Source organism: Somniosus microcephalus, chromosome 10 (assembly GCF_052327205.1).
Source record: "Somniosus microcephalus isolate GS21.2 chromosome 10, FLI_Smic_1.0, whole genome shotgun sequence".
NCBI lineage: Eukaryota > Metazoa > Chordata > Chondrichthyes > Squaliformes > Somniosidae > Somniosus > Somniosus microcephalus.
In genome coordinates this window covers 11,539,388-11,562,287 of record NC_140996.1, presented here as the reverse complement: position 1 = coordinate 11,562,287, position 22,900 = coordinate 11,539,388, and positions in this window count along the sequence as shown.

The following is a 22,900-nucleotide window of genomic DNA, read 5'->3' as shown; positions in this document are numbered from 1 at the left end:
GACCTGATCCATCGCCCTTTGCCAGATAGCCGGAGCCGAGGCTACTCCAAACACCAGCCGGTTGTATTGATAGAGACCTTTATGGGTGTTGATCGTAAGGTAATGTTTCGAAGCTTCTTCTACCTCCATTTGCAAGTACGCCTGGGCTAGATCAATTTTGGTGAAGCGTTTACCACCAGATAGCGAGGCGAAAATATCCTCAATTCGTGGAAGCGGATATTGCACCGTGTGAAGGACTGGGTTCACTGTCACCTTAAAATCCCCACAGATGCGGACCTTCTTTGGTTCCCCAGGCGTATTACTCAACGACCTCTTCATTACAGGGATGATGGGTGTAGCCCACTCACTCCAGTCCACTTTGGACAGTACTCCTGAACGTTCCAACCCTTCCAGCTCTGCTTCAACCGCTGGTCTGATCGCATAAGGCACTGGTCTGGCCTTCAGAAACTTTGGGCTTGCATTATCCTCTATTTTAATTGTTGCTGTTATTCCTTTTAGTGTTCCTAGTCCCTCCTGGAACACTTCTTTTGCGTCAGTTAGCATTTTTGACAGTCGTCCAGGTGTGACGTCGTCATCCTTTTTGGCCTCCACCTTCAGTGCCTGTATGGAATGCCAATCTAAATGTATCTTCCGGATCCACTCACATCCTAGCAGTGGTGGTCCTCCATTTGGCAATACATATATATCCATTTTAGGTATTTCCTGACCTTTATATGTCACTTTCACCCTTATTTTTCCTTTGGGGTAGACTTTTTGCCCCGTATACGTCTTCAAGACAATCTCTGTAGCTTTCAAGGGTATGTGTGAAAATAGCCGCTTGTAGTCTCTTTGATTTATGACTGTTAGAGCTGACCCTGTGTCCAATTCCATTTCCACTTGGACTCCATCTATCTTGAGTGTAACCCAGATAGTCTGGTGATCCTCTATTTCGGTTACATTATGTAGTTTCAGACAACCTAGCTCCTTGCTTCCGGAGTCTGTGTCACTTTTCTGTTCATCTAAACCACTGTCCATCACCTGGTGTACCTTTTTGTACTTCTCCTGTGGAGATTTCTTACTGTTGGTTTTCTTCCCAGACCTGCAGACTCTTGCTATGTCTCCTGCTTTCCCACACTGTCTGCACACTTGGTCCTTGAACCAACAATCTTTCTGGTCATGTGTTGTTCTGCCGCAGCAATAGCACTTCCCTGTTCCATAGGTCATTTCGTTGGTGCCGTATTCTTGCGGTCTCCATTGTATCTCTGCAGTGCCCCTTGCGGCTGCTTCGTGTGATACTGCCATATTGAAAGCTTTGTCCAGCGTAAGGTCCTTTTCTGATAGAAGCCGTTTCTGGGTTCCTTCACTTTGTAGCCCACACACAAACTTGTCCCTTAACGTGCCTGCTAGTCCCGCTCCAAACTGGCAGTATTTCGATAGCTTGCGCAGTTCCGTTAGGTACTCAGCATTGCTTTCGTCTTTGTGTTGGTTCCTTTTATGGAACTTAAATCGTTCTGCTATCAGCAGCGGTGTGGGGCTTAAGTGGTCCTGTAGGATTTCTACTATGCTTCCAAAATCCTTGTTTACCGGCTTCTCTGGGGTTATTAGATTTCGCAGTAACCCATAAGTTTTTGCACCCATGGAATTTAACAGAACCAGTGCTTTATTAGCATCTGGCACTTCTTTCGCCCTGCAGTGCACCTCAATACGTTCCACATGTCGCCCAATCTTCGACTTCATTGTCGAACGTAGAGATACTGCCACTCTTCGGCATCCTTGGTTGTGCATTAACTATCCCCAATGGCGCCTCCCGCACTTCCCCTTCTTCTCCGCTGGCACAAAATGGCGTCTCCCGCGCTTTCCTTCCTTCCCGCGCTCGCCCGCCTTCTCCGCTGCGGCTTCACAAAATGGCGTCTCCCGCGCTCTTCCTTCTTCTCCGCGGCTTAATGGTGCCTCCCGCGCTCTCCCTGCTTCTCTGCGGCTCAATGGCGCCTCCCACGCTCTCCCTGCTTCTCCGCGGCTCAATGGCGTCTCCCCTTGCTTCGCCCTGCAGAGCCTGATCAGCCCGTGATGCCTGGCTGTGCTCTGCGCGTTCTTCTCTGGATATTTGTCGACGCCACTCAGTCTAGAACCCGGCTGTTTCTTACCCTCTCTCTCTCCGGTTTGCAGTATTTTTCCTCGATGCCGCTCGGTGATCAATCCCCGGCTGCGCCCTGCTCTCTTCGCCCTCTTTCTTACCCCGTCGACGCTGCCCGGCTCTCTCTCTCTGCCATCGGTCGGCTCCAGCCGCCACTGCTCGGGAAGTGTCTGCTCTGGACCTGTCGTCGGTCTCTTACTGCTCGTTGTGGCTGGGGAACCAAGCCCGGCTCTCCACAGCCTCCCCAGCGAAGTTGGATCTCTGCCTGACTGCTGGGCGGTTGCTCGCGGTCGATGCCCGTGTTCCTGGACTCGACTATTTTTTTTTGGTTTTTTTTGTTTAATGTTGCAGGAAGATTCGCATCAACACTCGTCGCCACTGTTAGATCCGTGGTTCAGTGGATAAAGAATTACACGGATGCTGTACATAAACAAACAACAGGTCTTTACTGGAGGAGGGTCATCTCTAGACTGGAGTACAGAGGCATGCGCACAGCTTATATACCGGTGTGGTTACTGCCGGTACTACAGTATACAGGAGCTGTAAAAAGTAGTTCTGACTTAAAGCACATACACTACACTTTCCAATGTATTTCAAAGCAGAACATGCAGCCTACGGTTTCTGTGCACAGTGTTCCAAATGTTAAGAAATACAGATATTGGAAAGGGTTTACCAGGATGTGACTTTAGTTATGAGGAGAGGTTGGAAAACTTAGGACTTTTTTTTTAATTTACTCACAGGGTGTGAACGAGGCCAGCATTTATTACCCGTCCCTAATTACCCTCCAGAAGGAGGTGGTGAGCTACCTTCTTGAATGGCTTCTTAGACCATTTCAGGGCAGTTAAGAATCAACCACATGGCTGTGGGGTCTGGAGTCACATATAGGCCAGACCGGGTAAAGGCAGCAGATTTCCTTCCCTAAAGAACAGTAGCAAACCAGATAGGTTTATACGACAATCCAATAGTTTCATGGTCACCATTACTGATACTATAGTAGCTATTTATTCCAGATTTATTTTATTGAATTTAAATTCCACAGCTGCCATGGTGGGATTTGAACTTATGTCACATGGATTATTAGTCCAGGCCTTTGGTTTATTAGTCCAATAACATAACCACTATGCTACCGTGCCCCGCCTTGCCCTCCTTAGAACAGAAAAGGTTAAGCGGTCTAAGATGTTGAGAGGTTTTGATAGAGTGAATAGGGAGCAGGTCAATTACCCGAGGTCATCGATTCAAAATCGTTGGAAAAAGATCTAATGGGGGGATGTGGGGAATTTCTTTCACTCAGTGAGTTGTCGGGAGCTGGAACGCTCGACCTGAAAAGCTGATTCCATCAATAATTTTAGAAAGAAGTGGGACAGGTACTGGAGGATGAGGAACTCACAGGGTTATGGACAAAGAGCGGGGGGGGGGGGTGGGACTGAGCACGACCGATCTTTCAAAGAGCCAACACAGGCACGACGGGGCGAATGGCCTCCTTCTGCGCTGCAAGTTTCCATGATTCTAGGACACAGTTTCAAACACCGTTAAGCAGATTAAATTATTGTAAACGGAAGCTTTTTTTTCCAATCAAACCATCACATTCTGTCATTTACAGCATTAACCGTCAATCTAATTGCCAGTTAGCAGAAACAGCTCACGGGGAAGGACTTAGCAATCTGATTGTTAATGATCTGCTGAAAATGGACAGTATTATGAAAGTTCTCTCACACATGCTGCCTTCAAACCCTGTGTACCTTGAAGTTTGCAGCAGAGACGCTTTCCCAATTTATGATTTTAATCTGCAGAACATAAACTTCTAATAGGATGTGGATGAAAGAAGTTCGAAGCACTCAGTGAGGAGAAAACCAATAAAAGGGACATCGCAAAAGATCCGGGACCATTTTCAAGTTTACCAGATGAGCTTGGAAAGTAGTATCTGGAGGCAACATTCGAACTTTAGAGGTGAAAGGCTGAAAGAAAGAAAGATTTGCATTTCTATAGCGCCTTTCACGACCACCGGACGTCCCAAAGCACTTTACAGCCAATGAAGTACTATTTGAAGTGTAGTCACTGTTGTAATGTGGGAAACGCGGCAGCCAATTTGCACACAGCAAGCTCCCACAAACAGCAATGTGATAATGACCAGATAATCTGTTTTTGTTATATTGGTTGAGGGATAAATATTGGCCAGGACACTGGGGATAACTCTCCTGTTCTTCTTCAAAATAGTGCCTTGGGATCTTTTACGTCCACCTGAGAGAGCAGACGGGGCCTTGGTTTAACATCTCATCTGAAAGACGGCACCTCCGACAGTGCAGCACTCCCTCAGCACAGCACTGGGAGTGTCAGCCTGGATTTATGTATCGGAATTAAATAGCGGGGTTGGGGTTATTTGTCCCTGGCCAGTCAGAAGCCTCTGAGCTGCTCCAGGGACCCCCTTGCGGTTTCAAAGTGCTCCCCTATTCCTGAGTTCTGACCGCCGGACTTATTCGGTAGCGATGGAGACAGAAAAAAAAACGTGACTCGTGGTTTGGGTGCAAAACAGACCAGTATTTATTGAAAACAAAAGAAAGAAACAACTTAAAATAATCGATATAGCTCTTATGCCTGGTACAGCGCTTTTGCTTAACGCAGTACCCTCAGTGTCCACTAGAGCGCTCCCTGCTCAGTGCAACACTCCTTTATTTTAATATACACGCAGTACACTCAGTGTCCACTAGAGCGCTCCCTGCTCAGTGCAACACTCCTTTATTTTAAATCCAGCACTTTAAAAATAGAAACCCCTTGCTCACTACAGCACCTTAGCTTAGTGGCTTTTACTTAAAAACAGCACTTTAATACAGCTGTACAGTGTTCACTGGAGGACTTCTCTGCTTAGCGCAACACTCCTTTAAATACAAGACTTTAATATCGAAACACAGCGTTCACCACAGCACTTCTCTGCTTGGTGCAACACTTCCTTTTAATACAGTTATTTTAAAAATAGCTACACAGCGTTCACCACAGCACTTCTCTGCTAGGTGCAACACCCCTTTTAATGCAGTTTTAAATACAGTACTCTAAAACAGCTACACAGTGGCCTAGAAATTCACTAGCCTTAGCGCCGCTTTTGAGGCGCTAGAGGGACTAGCGCCAGAGTTATGGCCATTTGAAAAATTGAGTGGGGCCCTAAAGCGGCGTTGCACCGGTAGCGCTGCGCCGGCATCGATGACGTCATCGGTGTGCGCAGCGTCCCGGTTGCCGTGGTAACCCGCCCGAACTCCGAAATTGAGTTGCGGCCGCCTCGCCCGTGGCAGCCGCAAGCAACGTTCTGTAAAAGGTGCCTTGCTGAAGTTAGCGCCGGCGCATTAAGGTCGCGCGGCGGCCGGCCGCTTCCCCGGCGGCCGCCTGCCCGCACCTCCCTCCCCGGACTCCTCCAAGACCCCCCCGCGGCACAGATGCGTGTGGGCCGCGAGCCCGGCACTTCTCCGAGGTGCCGGGCTCATTTTTATTCAGCCGTCAACGGCCAGCGGTCGGGTGCAGGCAGCTCCTCCTTAACGGAAGGAGGAGGCCTGCACTTCCCCAGCCTGCCGCACCGCATCGGGCGCCGCAGCGCCGGAACAGCGCCGCAATGGGGCAGGTAGCGCCCATTGGGAGGCGCTGAAACCCTCCAGTAGCGCCGGCAGCCGTTTGGGCGCGGCGCTACTGAATTTTTGGCGCGCACAGGGGGACTTAGCGTCGGCACTAACTTCCGGCGCTAAAGCCCTGGCTGCGCCAAAACCCAATTTCTAGGCCAGTGTTCACCACAGCACTTCAGCTTGATGCAACACCCCTTTTAATACAGTTTTAAATACAGTACTTTAAAACAGCTACTCCTTTTAATACAGTTTTAAATATAGAACTCAGTGTCCAACTGAAGCACTTCCACTGCTCAGTGCAACACCGTCTTACTTAAATAGGGGAGGAGAAACGGACACAACGAGGGAAAATCGACTAAATTCACAGTTCTAACAAAATTCCCTTTAATTCCCACCCCTATACCTATCCTAAGTTGCCTTGTGAAGGCCAGAAAAATATATGCTCACCACTGGAAATGCCTGCTCCATGCCCTGCGAACTTAGATCTTCACTGTCCCGAAGTAAAAAAACACCCCAGTGTTTTAAAAGTAAACTGCTGGTGTTTCACCTCTTCAGGCAGGCTCCCATGCTGTAGAGGAACACGGAGGTGAGGCCAGAGAGAGAGAGAGCTTCTGGGAAGCTATCTTTTATACCCCCATTTGGGGCCCTCCCAGATCCGGAGGTATCTGGGCTAAAACAAAAGGGATCCAACTGCCCCATTGTCCAGTAATGGGTTTGGATGAATCACCCATTCATTTTAAACTGTTCCTTTTCTCAGTTTAAATGTCTCTCCAATTGTCTGTGCTGAGCTTTGAATAAAGCTGTAGTTTAAATGTGTCTTCATTGTGTGTGATGGGCTATTGAACCATTTCCATTCATGATGGGTTTTGAATGGAGCTGTCCTGGTTTGAAAAGAACATGTCTTTCTGTGATTACTATGTAAACAGCTTGGGAGGCTAGTGTAAACAGAAGCCAATTGGTCTTGTGGACAGGCTGAAACCGCAGTCAAGTGGTTAATCCTTTGTGCAAACATCTTGCAGCAGTTTCTGTAAACATATCGATTATCTGCTGCAGGGGGGTGGGAACTCCCTTTTTGATTGAACCTTTCTTCCACAGACACAGAAAGCTGTTTTCCAAGTCCTTTTGTCTTCGGCCATGCGGTCTGATGGCCATTTTGATCCCTGGATTTTTTTTTAAAGGTAAATCACCCAGGGATTCTTTAATCAAAAATTAATCTTCGGAGCTGTAAATTATTGCGAAATCTTACATATGTGCTCAAGTCTCTGGAGTGGGGGCTTGAACTCACGACCCACAGCTGACACTTTCATTTATACAGCGCCTTTCACAACCTCAGGAAGTCCCAAAGCACTTTTACAGCCAATGAAGTACTTACTGAAGTGTTGTCACTGTTGTAATGTAAGGAAACGTGGCAGCCAATTTGCTCTCAGCAAGCTCCCACAAACAGCGATGAAATAATGACCAGATAATCTGTTTTTGTCATTTTGGTTGAGGGATAAATATTGGCCCCAGGACACTGGGGAGAACTCCCCTGTTCTTCCTCAAAATAGTGCCGTGGGACCTTTTTGCGACAACCTGAGAGAGAGCAGGCCGGGCCTCGGTTGAACGCCTCACCTGAAAGAAGGCAGTGCAGCGCACCCTCAGTATTGCCCCTCCAACAGTGCGGCGCTCCCTCAGTACTGCCCCTCCGACAGTGCGGTGCTCCCTCACTATTGCCCCTCCGACAGTGCGGCACTCCCTCAGTACTGCCCCTCCAACAGTGCGGCGCTCCCTCAGTACTGCCCCTCCGACAGTGCAGCACTCCCTCAGTACTGCCCCTCCGCCAGTGCGGCGCTCCTGCAGTACTGCCCCTCTGACGGTGCGGCGCTCCCTCAGTACAGCCCTCCAACAGTGCAGCGCTCCCTCAGTACTGCCCCTCTGACTGTGCAGTGCTCCCTCAGTACTGCCCCTCCTACAGTGTGGCGCTCCCTCAGAACTGCCCCTCCAACAGTGCGGCGCACCCTCAGTACTGTTCCTCTGACAGTGCGGCGCTCCCTCTGTAAGATGGCACAATTTCTACATCTCCCAGAAGGTTATTATTAATAAAAAAAGGGACCCTGCAATGGACATTTTAAATTAAAGGGTACCCAAGATGGCTTCCGGGCCTCGTGGCAGAAAGCCTGTGGGGTTCAAAAGTGGATTCTGCAGAGCAGACAGCTTGGGAGTAATCGAAACTAAGGCTGCATGCTTTCTGTGAAGAGAACTTTGCCAGACAGAACTTTGAATAATGTATCAGGCCGAATTGGAGTCAGATCTAAATTCAGTGAAGCCCATAGTTAAAACCATCAAACAGTGTGCATACATAATCGGAAACAGATTAAACACAGCCATCGAGGCTGGACAAGCCCATCAAGAACTTTCAGAACAATGCAAGTCAATTATCGGGCCGGTAAATGCAATTACCAGCCATCTAAAAACAGTTAACATGGATTGCTACCATTATTGAAAACTAGCCCGCCAAAATTAAGACAAAGAACTAACCAGATTTGGTGCGAAGATAAGGTTTTTCAAAAAGGTATAACTGAAGGCCCCGGGTAGCAATCCAGCTCTCGCGCTCGCTCTTCCTTTTGCCTTTGACCCTGCTCTCGTGGCTCCGGCCTCTTGGGCTGCCGCTCGTACTCATGCCCTGGCCTCGTGGCGGGCTCTCTCCCCGGAGCAGATTTTCAGTAGCCAGAGTCACCATACCAACTGCTGGGAAGGGGAGCAAGGCCCAAGTCCACAGCCATCCAGGATGCCCAGGCTGCGAAAAGGGGCGAGACGAAGTTGAGCAGGTAGCCCAGGACTCGTAGAGTAGTCAGACAGACGAGATGAGACGAAGAAGACGATAATACCTCGATAAGGGCAGAGCAGAGCAACCATATCGGTAATTTAAACCCCTAAGCGCCTAGTTATAAGCTGACGCCTGAGGGGAGGGAGAAAGTCCCTGAGGAGGATAATAGCAAGCATCTTGAACAAAGTGTTAACACAGGTCTCCACGCCACTAAGAATACACAGGCGTTCGGTGCATGGCCAATAAGACCTAAACGGTAACGACTGGTGACTGTCCGATAAATATAACGTTACCAACGACGACCGCCCGAGGGAGAAGAAGAGGAGGACCCATCGGGGCGAGACGACGACGATAGCGGAGGAGAAGAAGGTGTATCACGGCAGCAGCTCCAGTACCGCGCTTCTAAAGACCACATGGCGACGGGGTACCTAAGAGGACAGAGAGCAAAACCTCAAAACCCGTTTTCTTTTCCAACAATTGACTTTGAACGTGGACTGGTGAGCATAAATTCTGGCCCCTCATAGCTCAATCGAGTTAGGTATAGGGGTGGGATAAGGATAAGGGGATTGTTAAGATTGTTGTTTTCCCTCGATGTGCCGTGTGTTCCCCATTCCCTGTATACGTGTATTTGCCTATAATATTGTAGTGGTAATTTCTTTTAAGACTGTATTAAAATGTTCCTGTTCAATAAAATCTTGATTTTGTTTGCATCCAAACCACCTGTCTACCCGAGTTTTCTGTATCGCCGCCTATACCTAAGTCCGGTGTCTAGAACCCAGGGGCGTGGGAACGATTCGAACCGCTCACAAACGGTCAGGGGCATAACTGACTGGGCGCACTCGTCACACCCACCACCCCCGACACGTCCGACAGTGCGGCGCTCCCTCAGCACTGCCCCTCCGATAGTGCAACACTCCCTCAGTACTGCCCCTCCGACAGTGCGGCGCTCCCTCAGTACTGCCCCTCCGACAGTGCGGCGCTCCCTCAGTACTGCCCCTCCGACAGTGCGGCGCTCCCTCAGTACTGCCCCTCCGACAGTACGACGCTCCTTCAGTACTGCCCCTCCGACAGTGCAGCACTCCCTCAGTACTGCCCCTCCGACAGTGCGGCGCTCCCTCAGTACTGCCCCTCCGACAGTGCGGCGCTCCCTCAGTACCGCCCCTCCGACAGTATGGCGCTCCCTCAGTACTGCCCCTCCGACAGTACGGCGCTCCCTCAGTACGGCCCCTCCGACGGTGCAGCGCTCCCTCAGTACCGCCCCTCCGACAGTACGGCGCTCCCTCACTACTGCCCCTCCGACAGTGGAGCGCTCCCTCAGTACTGCCCCTCCGACAGTGTGGTGCTCCCTCACTACTGCCCCTCCGACAGTGGAGCGCTCCCTCAGTACTGCCCCTCCGACAGTGGAGCGCTCCCTCAGTACTGCCCTTCCGACAGTGCGGCGCTCCCTCAGTACTGCCCCTCTGACAGTGCGGCGCTCCCTCAGTACTGCCCCTCCGACAGTTCGGCGCTCCCTCAGTACTGCCCCTCCGACAGTGCGGCGCTCCCTCAGTACTGCCCCTCCGACAGTGCAGCGCTCCCTCAGTACCGCCCCTCCGACAGTGCAGCGCTCCCTCAGTACCGCCCCTCTGGCAGTGCGGCGCTCCCTCAGTACCGCCCCTCCGACAGTGCGGCGCTCCCTCAGTACTGTCCCTCCGACAGTACGGTGCTCCCTCAGTACTGCCCCTCTGACAGTGCGGCACTCCCTCAGTACCGCCCCTCTGACAGTGCGGCGCTCCCTCAGTACTGCCCCTCCGACAGTACGGCACTCCCTCAGTACTGCCCCTCCAACAGTACGGCACTCCCTCAGTACCGCCCCTCTGACAGTACGGCGCTCCCTCAGCACTGCCCCTCCGACAGTGTGGCACTCCCTCAGTACCGCCCCTCTGACAGTGCGGCACTCCCTCATTACTGCCCCTCCGACAGTACGGCACTCCCTCAGTACTGCCCCTCCGACAGTGCGGCGCTCTCTCAGCACTGCCCCTCTGACAGTACGACGCTCCCTCAGTACTGCCCCTCCGACAGTACGGCGCTCCCTCAGTACCGCCCCTCTGACAGTGCGGCGCTCCCTCAGTACTGCCCCTCCGACAGTACGGCGCTCCCTCAGTACTGCCCCTCCGACAGTGCAGCACTCCCTCAGTACTGCCCCTCCGAGAGTACGGCGCTCCCTCAGTACTGCCCCTCTGACAGTACGGCGCTCCCTCAGTACTGCCCCTCCGACAGTGCAGCACTCCCTCAGTACTGCCCCTCCGACAGTGCGGCGCTCCCTCAGCACTGCCCCTCCGACAGTACTGCACTCCCTCAGTACTGCCCCTCCGACAGTGCGGCGCTCCCTCAGTACTGCCCCTCTGACAGTACGGCGCTCCCTCAGTACTGCCCCTCCGACAGTACGGCGCTCCCTCAGTACTGCCCCTCTGACAGTACGGCGCTCCCTCAGTACCGCCCCTCCGACAGTGCGGCGCTCCCTCAGTACTGCCCCTCCGATAGTACGGCACTCCCTCAGTATTGCCCCTCTGACAGTGCAGCACTCCCTCAGTACCGCCCCTCTGACAGTGCGGCACTCCCTCAGTACCGCCCTTCCGACAGTGCGGCGCTCCCTCAGTACCGCCCCTCTGACAGTGCGGCGTTCCCTCAGTACCGCCCCTCTGACAGTGCGGCGTTCCCTCAGTACCGCCCCTCTGACAGTGCGGCGCTCCCTCAGTACTGCCCCTCCGACAGTGCGGCGCTCCCTCAGTACTGCCCCTCCGACAGTGCAGCGCTCCCTCAGTACCGCCCCTCTGACAGTGCGGCACTCCCTCTGCACTGCCCCTCTGACAGTGCGGCACTCCCTCAGTACTGCCCCTCCGACAGTGCAGCGCTCCCTCAGTACTGCCCCTCTGACAGTACGGCGCTCCCTCAGTACTGCCCCTCCGACAATACGGCGCTCCCTCAGTACTGCCCCTCTGACAGTACGGCGCTCCCTCAGTACCGCCCCTCCGACAGTGCGGCGCTCCCTCAGTACTGCCCCTCCGATAGTACGGCACTCCCTCAGTATTGCCCCTCTGACAGTGCGGCACTCCCTCCGTACCGCCCCTCTGACAGTGCGGCACTCCCTCAGTACCGCCCCTCTGACAGTGCGGCGCTCCCTCAGTACTGCCCCTCCGACAGTGCAGCGCTCCCTCAGTACTGCCCCTCCGACAGTGCGGCACTCCCTCAGTACTGCCCCTCCGACAGTGCGGCGCTCCCTGAGTACCGCCCCTCTGACAGTGCGGCGCTCCCTCAGTACTGCCCCTCCGACAGTGCGGCGCTCCCTCAGTACCGCCCCTCTGACAGTGCGGCGCTCCCTCAGTACTGCCCCTCTGACAGTGCGGCACTCCCTCAGTACTGCCCCTCTGACAGTGCGGCACTCCCTCAGTACTGCCCCTCCGACAGTGCGGCGCTCCCTCAGTACTGCCCCTCCGACAGTGCAGCGCTCCCTCAATACCGCCCCTCTGACAGTGCGGCACTCCCTCTGCACTGCCCCTCCAACAGTGCGGCGCTCCCTCAGTACTGCCCCTCCGACAGTGCAGCGCTCCCTCAGTACCGCCCCTCTGACAGTGCGGCACTCCCTCTGCACTGCCCCTCTGACAGTGCGGCACTCCCTCAGTACTGCCCCTCCGACAGTGCGGCTCTCCCTCAGTACCGCCCCTCTGACAGTGCGGCGCTCCCTCAGTACTGCCCCTCCGACAGTACGGCACTCCCTCAGTACTGCCCCTCCGACAGTACGGCACTCCCTCAGTACCGCCCCTCTGACAGTACAGCGCTCCCTCAGCACTGCCCCTCCGACAGTGTGGCACTCCCTCAGTACCGCCCCTCTGACAGTGCGGCACTCCCTCAGTACTGCCCCTCCGACAGTACGGCACTCCCTCAGTACTGCCCCTCCGACAGTGCGGCGCTCCCTCAGCACTGCCCCTCTGACAGTACGACGCTCCCTCAGTACTGCCCCTCCGACAGTACGGTGCTCCCTCAGTACCGCCCCTCTGACAGTGCGGCGCTCCCTCAGTACTGCCCCTCCGACAGTACGGCGCTCCCTCAGTACTGCCCCTCCGACAGTGCAGCACTCCCTCAGTACTGCCCCTCCGACAGTACGGCGCTCCCTCAGTACTGCCCCTCTGACAGTGCGGCGCTCCCTCAGTACTGCCCCTCCGACAGTGCAGCGCTCCCTCAGTACCGCCCCTCTGACAGTGCGGCACTCCCTCTGCACTGCCCCTCCGACAGTGCGGCGCTCCCTCAGTACTGCCCCTCCGACAGTGCAGCGCTCCCTCAGTACCGCCCCTCTGACACTGCGGCACTCCCTCTGCACTGCCCCTCTGACAGTGCGGCACTCCCTCAGTACTGCCCCTCCGACAGTGCAGCGCTCCCTCAGTACTGCCCCTCCAACAGTGCGGCACTCCCTCAGTACTGCCCCTCCGACAGTGCGGCGCTCCCTGAGTACCGCCCCTCTGACAGTGCGGCGCTCCCTCAGTACTGCCCCTCCGACAGTGCAGCGCTCCCTCAGTACTGCCCCTCCGACAGTGCGGCACTCCCTCAGTACTGCCCCTCCGACAGTGCGGCGCTCCCTGAGTACCGCCCCTCTGACAGTGCGGCGCTCCCTCAGTACTGCCCCTCCGACAGTGCGGCGCTCCCTCAGCACCGCCCCTCTGACAGTGCGGCGCTCCCTCAGTACTGCCCCTCTGACAGTGCGGCACTCCCTCAGTACTGCCCCTCTGACAGTGCGGCACTCCCTCAGTACTGCCCCTCCGACAGTGCAGCGCTCCCTCAGTACCGCCCCTCTGACAGTGCGGCGCTCCCTCAGTACTGCCCCTCTGACAGTGCGGCACTCCCTCAGTACTGCCTCTCTGACAGTGCGGCACTCCCTCAGTACTGCCCCTCTGACAGTGCGGCGCTCCCTCAGTACTGCCCCTCTGACAGTGCGGCACTCCCTCAGTACTGCCCCTCTGACAGTGCGGCACTCCCTCTGCACTGCACTGGGAGCTTCAGCCTGGGTTTTTGTGCTCGAGTCTGCGGAGCGAGACTTCGAACCAACAACCTTCTGACTACGAGGCGAGCATGCTACTTACTGAGGCACAGCTGACACTTTACAGAGAAAATGCAATTGCAAACTGCACTTCACACTTTGATTCAAAGCAGCGACTATGAATTTAACATTTAGGTTGCAGTGCCTTTGGCATTATAACTGCATTACATCAAGCGCCGATAAGTCACTTTTATTAAACTGTCTTTAGATGTTCTTTAGCAGATTCAACTACTTCTTCAAAATGTTATTGATGTGGCCTCTCAGTTAGGGAAGTGTAACCGATGGCAGGCTGCCACAGTGTTTAGGCTTGATCAACTGCAAAGGCATCAATAATTCAAACGCTTGAACTGCTGCTAAATATTTTCATTCCACAATGACTGCGACTTCATTTCCATCTCAAAAGAACCAGGAGCCCGATGTCTGTGGAAGCCATTATGTAAAATTTCCGCGGTACAGAATCATTAACTCATAAAAGGATAAGTGATTGCGTCTCAATACAGCGTTTTATCATTTAGTGACATTTTAACAGCGGAGGGGACACTTCGGTAATTTTACAGTAACACATTGACAGGCATAAGTAGGGCCTGCGCACAGTGGCAAATCTTCCACTTCAATATTTAATAGGGTTTCACACAATATAAAAATGTAGACTAGGTGGTCCAATGATCCTACTCACAGAGCAGCAGCTCCACCCGCCCAGCAAGAGAGAACTGGAGGCCCTTGCCTTGACAGATCTTCAAACTTTCTCTGCTATTGTTTGGGTTAACCAGGCCGCTATATAGAATCAACAGCTCAGAAACAGGCCGTTCGACCCCACTGCTCCGTGCCGGTGTTTCTGCTCCACACCAGCTTCCTCCCGCCCCTCTTCATCTCACCCTATCAGTCTATCCTTCTATTCCTTTCTCCCTGAGGTGTTTATCGAACTTCAACCTTAAATGCATCTATACTGTTCACCTCAACCACTCCCTGTGGTAGCGAGTTCCACGTTCTCACCGCTCTCTGGGTACGGAATTAGAATGCGCATACTGCACTTGGCAGGGAGTTTCATCACAGGGAGAGAAAAGCTTGGAACTCGGGGAATGCATTCATTGTGATGTCAATAAATTTGCCTTCACCTCTCCAGGAAGAGACCAGTGTGTAGGAGGCAGCAATGGAGGTGGGGGGTGGGGGGGAGGGGGGGGAGGCGGGCAGGGGAGTGGGCGGAAATCAATGCAGTCTGACAGCTTCTGAGAGATTTTGTGATGTTTTCACACCAAGGTTAGCAAAATGAAATGATCGCCGGTGCGAAGATGCCAGCACGACGCTGCAGGAGGCTCGTACAACTGCCTCAGTTTCCTTTGATGCTTGTGCTTGATGCAGTTTAGAAAACCAGCAACAATTGGCATTTGTACAGCGCCTTTAACATAGTAAAATTACCTAAGGCACTTCACAGGAGCGATTATCAAACAAAATTTGACATCGAGCCACATAAGGAGATATTTGGACAGGCGACCAAATGCTTGGTCGAAGAAGTAGGTTTTAAGGAACATCTTAAAGGAGGAGAGAGAGGTGGAGAGGCGGAGAGATTTAACGAGGGAGTTTGTGGAGCTCAGGGCCCAGGCGGCTGAAGGCACGGCCGCCAATGGTGGAGCGATGAAAATCGGGGTTGCGCAAGAGACTAGAATCGGAGGAGCGCAGAAATCTCAGAGGGCTGTAGGAGGTTACAGAGATAATCAACATGGTTCAAAATGTCCAGTGAATTAATGCATATTAACCTGTGTCATGTCTACATACCATCTCTAAACTCATCCGTTGGCCTGAATATGTACCAAAACTTTATCAGTTGCGCCCCATACCCGACTCTTAGTCATTGGGTTCCTACGCTCTGCTTGCTATCCAACTACTTCCCACCTTTTCCCTGAATTCGGGATCACTACCCACTCATGTTTTGAGCCAGAAATCCTTTTCCCACCCATTCCTTCATGAAGGAAATCGCTAATCCAAAACTAGGGGCCTAAGCTGGTCACTAATAAATCCAATAAAGTATTCGGGAGAAGCTTCTTTACTCAGATAGCGGTGAGAATGTGGAACTGGCTACCACAGGGAGTGGTTGAGGCGAATAGTATCGATGCATTTAAGGGGAAACTAGATAAGAACACGAGGGGGAAAGGAATAGAAGGTTATGTTTATAGGGTGAGGTGAAGCAGAGTGGGAGGAGGCTCGTGTGGAGCATAAACACCGGCACGGACCAGTCGGGCTGCATAGCCTGTTTCTCATGTGAGTCTATATCATTTTCAGTCAAAATCCCACAGTCCTCAAGGTTTACAGCTTTTTCCATGGGCCATATGGTCCCTTAGCCTCTTTGCACATCCGGCAAAGTACCTGCTGGTGAACATTAAAGTGGCAACAGTATTTATGAAAAAGGATTGGATAGCACTGAGGACTTTATATACACCTGGAGATTACGCTCAGCAAAAACTGCCTCATTATTTACCCTCCCTCTACGCTCCATTAGTTGTTGGTCTACATATATCAAGCTAATTCGTTTGGAGTTTTCGACTCTAATCATGGGAGAAACAAAAACCGCAGCTGTGCTACGAATGTGTACGTGACTTCAAGAGGATCGGAGCTCGGGTCACCAGCCCTCCAGGATCGCCTGGGGTCTCCGGGACTTGAAGATTAATCAGCTGGACACTGCGGCCAGCAACACCCCAGGGGGAAAATCACAAGGGCAACAAAAAAAAACAATCTGGGTGCTTTTCCTTTTTTCTTCGAACACTTTTGTTTATTCGTTATTAGGACATTGGAGAGATGTTATGGGAGGAAAGGCTGTTTGGCCGGGCGGGTCGATTGACACAGGGGGTCAATTGATGAAAGCTCCAGGAATACGTCTAACCAGAGTTGGGAACCCAAACCCGAACCCAACTATTTTTTTTTCAGCAACGTTATTGATTCAGGGCCCTTACAGATTAAAAAAAGAAAAAAGAAAGACTAGCATTTCTATAGCGCCTTTCACAACCACCGGATGTCCCAAAGCTCTTTACACCAATGAAGTATAGTCACTGTTGTAATGTGGGAAACACAGCAGCCAATTTGCACACAGCAAGCTCCCACAGACAGCAATGTGATAATGACCAGATCACCTGTTTTTGTTATGTTGGTTGAGGGATAAATATTGGCCACAGGACACCGGGGAGAACTCCCCCTGCTCTTCTTCGAAATTGTGCCGTGGGATCTTTTACATTCACCCGAGGGCAGACGGGGCCTCGATTTAACGTCTCATCCGAAAAATGGCACCTCCGACAGTGCAGCACTCCCTCAGCACTGCACCAGAGTGTCAGCCTAGATTTATGTGCTCAAGTTTCTGGAGTGGGGCTCGAACCCACAACCTTCTGACTCAGAGGCGACGGTGCTGCCCACTGAGCCACGACTGACACAGTAATAAAAAGTTTTTATTGTGGCTTGCAGGATCACGTCGTAATGAAGGGAAGGTAATCAGGCAGGTTCTATATCTGGCGGGCAATCTGTTGGGCCAGATTAACACCTAGCAACAAGTTGAAAAGTTACCCCAACATCTTACGGATCCACACCAAAGCAATAATTTGTAATAAGGGAACAGCTATAATTATGGGGGATTTTAATTATCATATTAACTGGACAAATCAAATTGGGCAGAGCAGCCTTGAGGATGAGTTCATTGAGTGTATTAGGGATGGGTTTCTTGAGCAGTATGTAACTGAACCGACCAGGGGGCAAGCAACCTTAGATTTGGTCCTGTGTAATGAGACAGGATTAATTAAAAATGTCCTAGTAAAGGATCCCCTTGGAATGAGTGACCATAACATGGTTGAGTTCCATATTCAATTAGAGGGTGAGAAGGTTGGATCTCAAACAAGCGTGCTGAGCTTGAATAAAGGAGACTATGAAGGTATGAGAGCGGAATTAATTAGAGTGGACTGGGAAAATAGATTAAAGGGTAAGATGGTACATGACCAGTGGTGTACATTTAAGGAGTTATTTTACAACTTCCAAAAAAAAAATATTCCACTGAGGAAAAAAGGGTGTAAAAGAAAAGATAGCCATCCGTGGCTAAGTAAAGTAATTAAGGATAGTATCCGACTAAAAACAAGGGCATATAAGGTAGCCAAATCTAGTGGGAGGATGGAAGATTGGGAAGTCTTTAAAAGACAGCAAAAAATAACTAAAAGATTGATTAAGAAAGGGAAGATAGATTATGAAAGTAAATTAGCAAAAAATATAAAAACAGACAGTAAAAGTTTCTATAGTTATATAAAAAGAAAATGGGTGGCTAAAGTAAATGTTGGTCCCTTAGAGGATGAGACCGGGAAATTAATGGTGGGAAACATGGAGATGGCAAAAACACTGAACAATTATTTTGTATCAGTCTTTACAGTAGAGGACACTAAGAATATCCCAACACTGGACAAACAGGGGGCTCTAGGGGGGGAGGAACTAAATACGATTAAAATCACTAAGGAAGTGGTACTTGGTAAAATAATGGGACTCAAGGCGGATAAATCCCCTGGACCTGATGGCTTGCATCCTAGGGTCTTGAGGGAAGTAGCGGTAGGGATTGTGGATGCATTGGTAATAATTTTCCAAAACTCACTGGACTCAGCAAAGGTCCCGGCAGATTGGAAAACTGCTAATGTAACACCCTTATTTAAAAAGGGTAGTAGGCAGAAGGCTGGAAACTATAGACCTGTTAGCCTAACATCTGTGGTTGGTAAAATGTTAGAGTCCATTATTAAGGAGACAGTAACGGGACATTTGGATAAACATAATTTAATAGGACAAACTCAGCATGGTTTCATGAAGGGGAAGTCATGTTTGACAAATTTGCTTGAGTTTTTTGAGGAAGTAACATACAGGGTGGATAAAGGGGAACCAGTGGACGTAGTGTATTTAGGCTTCCAAAAGGCATTTGACAAGGTGCCACACAAAAGATTATTGCTCAAGATAAAAAATCATGGGATTGGGGGTAATATTCTGGCGTGGGTGGAGGATTGGCTCTCTAACAGAAAGCAGAGAGTTGGGACAAATGGTTCGTTCTCAGATTGGCAACCAGTAACTAGTGGTGTTCCGCAGGGGTCAGTGCTGGGTCCCCAACTCTTTACAATCTATATTAACGATTTGGAGGAGGGGACCGAGTGTAACATATCAAAGTTTGCAGATGATACAAAGATGGGACGGAAAGTAGTGAGTGAGGAGGACATAAAAAACCTGCAAAGGGACATAGACAGGCTAAGTAAGTGGGCAGAGATTTGGCAGATGGAATACAATACTGGAAAGTGTGAGGTTATGCACTTTGGCAGGAAAAATCATAGAGCAAGTTATTATCTTAATGGCAAGAAACTGGAAAGTACTGTAGTACAAAGGGATCTGGGGGTCCTGGTGCACGAAACTCAAAAAGTTAGTATGCAGGTGCAGCAAGTGATTAAGAAGGCTAATGGAATGTTGGCTTTTATTGCTAGGGGGATGGAATATAAAAACAGGGAGGTATTGCTGCAGTTGTACAAGGTATTGGTGAGACCGCACCTGGAATACTGCATACAGTTTTGGTGTCCATACTTAAGAAAAGACATACTTGCTCTCGAGTCAGTACAAAGAAGGTTCACTCGGTTAATCCCGGGGATGAGGGGGTGGTCATATGAGGAGAGGTTGAGTAGATTGGGACTCTACTCATTGGAGTTCAGAAGAATGAGAGGCGATCTTATTGAAACATATAAGATTGTGAAGGGGCTTGATCGGGTGGATGCGGTGAGGATGTTCCCAACGATGGGTGAAACTAGAACTAGGGGGCATAATCTTAAAATAAGGGGCTGCTCTTTCAAAACTGAGATGAGGAGAAACTTCACTCAGAGGGTGGTGGGTTTGTGGAATTTGCTGCCCCAGAAGGCTGTGGAAGCTACATCATTAAATAAATTTAAAACAGAAATAGATAGTTTCCTAGAGGTAAAGGGAATTAAGGGTTACGGGGAGCGGGCAGGAAATTGGACATGAGTCTAGGTTCGGAATGGTCATGGCCCTGTGGGTAGTGGAGTGGGCCCAGGGGCCGTGTAGCCTTGTTCTGCTCCTACTGTGTTCTAATTCTGTGTTAGATTTCAGGAGATGGTTTTATTCCTGTTCCTGGCTGGGGTGGAGATCGCCTTTACAGAAGGTAAGTACTGTAGAAAATATAGGGACAGAGTGATCTCCTGGAAGAATTTCGATCGCCTAGATGGGTCGGAGAGGAATTTCCCAGATTTTTTTCTCCCAAATTGGCCATTGGGTCTTTATCTGGTTTTTCGCCTCTCCCGGGAGATCACATGGGTTCGGGTGGATGCAGAGTGATAGAAGATTTGAGGTTAGGATCAGATCAGCCATGATCTTATTGAATGGTGGAGCAGGCTCGAGGGGCCGATTGGCCTACTCCTGCTCCTATTTCTTATGTTCTTATGTTCTTATGTAAGGCTGCCTTTTGTATATGGAATACATTTTTCGGCGGTGGAACATAGGAACAGGAGGAGGCCATTCAGCCCGTCGAGCCTGCTCCGCCATTCAATTAGATCATGGCTGATCTGTATCTTAACTCCCTTTACCCTCTTTGGTTCCATATCGCTTAATACCCTTTGCCTAACAAAAATCGATCAATCTCAGTTTTGACATTTTCAGTTGCCCCCAGCAGCCTCTACACCTTTTTCTGGGGAGAGAGTTCCAGATTTCCACCACCCCTTTGTGTGAAGAAGTGCTTCCTGACATCACCCCTGAACGGCCTGGCTCTAATTTTAAGGTTCTGCCCCCTTGTTCTGGACTCACCCCCACCAGAGGAAATAGTTTCTCTCTCTCGACCCTATCAACTCCTCTAATCATCTTAAACACCTCGATTAGATCACCCCTTAGTCTCCTATACTCAAGGGAATCCAACGCTAGTCTATGCAACCTGTCCTCGTAATTTAACCCTTTTAGCCCCGGTTAGTTCTGGTGAATCTGCGCTGCCCCCTCTCCAAGCCCAATATATCCCCCCTGAGGTGACCACTGGTTTCCAATGGAAAAATACAGTTCAATGTAAGAGATGAAATTCAATGTGACTACTTTATCAAGATCAGTACACCTTGTAAACTGCACCAATATACAAAGCTTAATGAATATGCATGACCTAAATTTCACCGCCGTAGAATTTAATGCCTCAACGTGGTGGAATTGCACTGCGTCTACAGACAAATAAAAAGCGATTAAACGTGACTCAGTGGTAGCTGCACAATGGGCTTTGCTTGCCCAGCTTCATAAGCGTATAAATTCAATTTCGGACGGTCCAAATTTAAAGACACCCAGCGACTTACAGCCTCAGAACTGCCTTAGTTCTTTGTGCTATCAATACTGTGTGGCCTTTGTAGATAGATCCCATAATAGTCTTTTCAGATGAGAAATTTCATAACAGTAAGTGACCAGTGGAAAGGTTTTATGCGTTATTTTTGCACATAAATAATGCAGGATGAGAGCCAGGGGACTGAAAACTTAACTGTACAAAACGGAATCAGATTCATTTCACTTGATAGGAGAGATATTCAATGGAGGGTTCATCACTAGAGCCTTCATGTTATATAATGGGCTGAATACAATCAAACAGTACTCGATGGGCAGTGTGTTGGAGCAAGATTAAGTGGCACTCATGACCATCCACAGTCTTCAGCGCTCCTGTTCTTTTATATATATTGTTCACGGGATGTGGGCGTCGCTGGCCGGCATTTATTGCCCATCCCCAATTGCCCCTTGAGAAGGTGGTGGTGAGCCGCCTTCTTGAACCGCTGCAGTCCGTGTGGTGAAGGTGCGCCCACAGTGGCGACTTTGTCGTAGTGGCACTCCCTCAGTACTGCCCCTTCGACAGTGCGGCGCTCCCTCGGTACTGCCCCTCCGACAGTGCGGCGCTCCCTCAGTACTGCCCCTCCGACGGTGCGGCGCTCCCTCAGTACTGCCCCTCCGACAGTGTGGCGCTCCCTCAGTACTGCCCCTCCGACAGTGCGGTGCTCCCTCAGTACTGCCCCTCCGACAGTGCGGCGCTCCCTCAGGACTGCCCCTCCGACAGTGCGGCGCTCCCTCAGCACAGCCCCTCCGACGGTGCGGTGCTCCCTCAGGACTGCCCCTCCGACAGTGCGGCGCTCCCTCAGTACTGCCCCTCTGACAGTGCGGCGCTCCCTCAGTACTGCCCCTCCGACGGCGCGGCGCTCCCTCAGGACTGCCCCTCTGACAGTGCGGCGCTCCCTCAGTACTGCCACTCCGACAGTGCGGCGCTCCCTCAGTACTGCCCCTCCGACAGTGCGGCGCTCCCTCAGTACTGCCGCTCTGACAGTGCGGCGCTCCCTCAGTACTGCCCCTCCGACGGTGCGGGGCTCCCTCAGGACTGCCCTTCCAACAGTGCAGCGCTCCCTCAGTACGGCCCCTCCGACAGTGCAGCGCTCCCCCAGTTCTGCCCTTCCGGCAGTGCAGCGCTCCCTCCATACTGCTCCCCTGACAGTGCGGCGCTCCCTCAGTACTGCTCCTCCGACAGTGCGATGCTCCCTCAGTACTGCCGCCCAACAGTGCAGCGCTCACTCAGTACTGCCCCTCCGACAGTGCGGCGCTCCCTCAGTACTGCCCCTCCGACAGTGCAGCACTTCCTCCATACGGCCCCTCCGACAGTGCGGCACTCCCTCAGTACTGCCCCTCCGACAGTGCGGCACTCCCTCAGTACTGCCCCTCCGACAGTGCAGCGCTCCCTCGGTACTGCCCCATCCGACAGTGCAGCGCTCCCTCCATACTGCTCCTCTGACTGTGCAGCGCTCACTCAGTACTGCCCCTCCGACAGTGCGGCACTCCCTCAGTACTGCCCCTCCAACAGTGCGACACTCCCTCAGTACTGCACTCCCTCAGTACTGCCCATCCGACAGTGCAGCGCGCCCTCCATACTGCTCCTCTGACAGTGCAGTGCTCCCTCAGTACTGCTCCTCTGACAGTGTGGCGCTCCCTCAGTACTGCCCCTCCGACAGTGCAGCGCACCCTCCATACTGCTCCTCTGACAGTGCAGCGCTCCCTCAGTACTGCCCCTCCGACAGTGCGGCGCTCCCTCAGTACTGCCCCTCCGACAGTGCAGCGCTCCTTCAGTACTGCCCCTCCGACACTGCGGCGCTCCCTCAGTACTGCCCCCTGACAGTGCAGCGCTCCCTCAGTACTACCCCTCCGACACTGCGGCGCTCCCTCAGTACTGCCCCTCCGACAGTGCAGCATTCCCTCAGTACTGCCCCTCCGACAGTGCAGCACTCCCTCAGTACTGCCCCTCCGACACTGCGGCG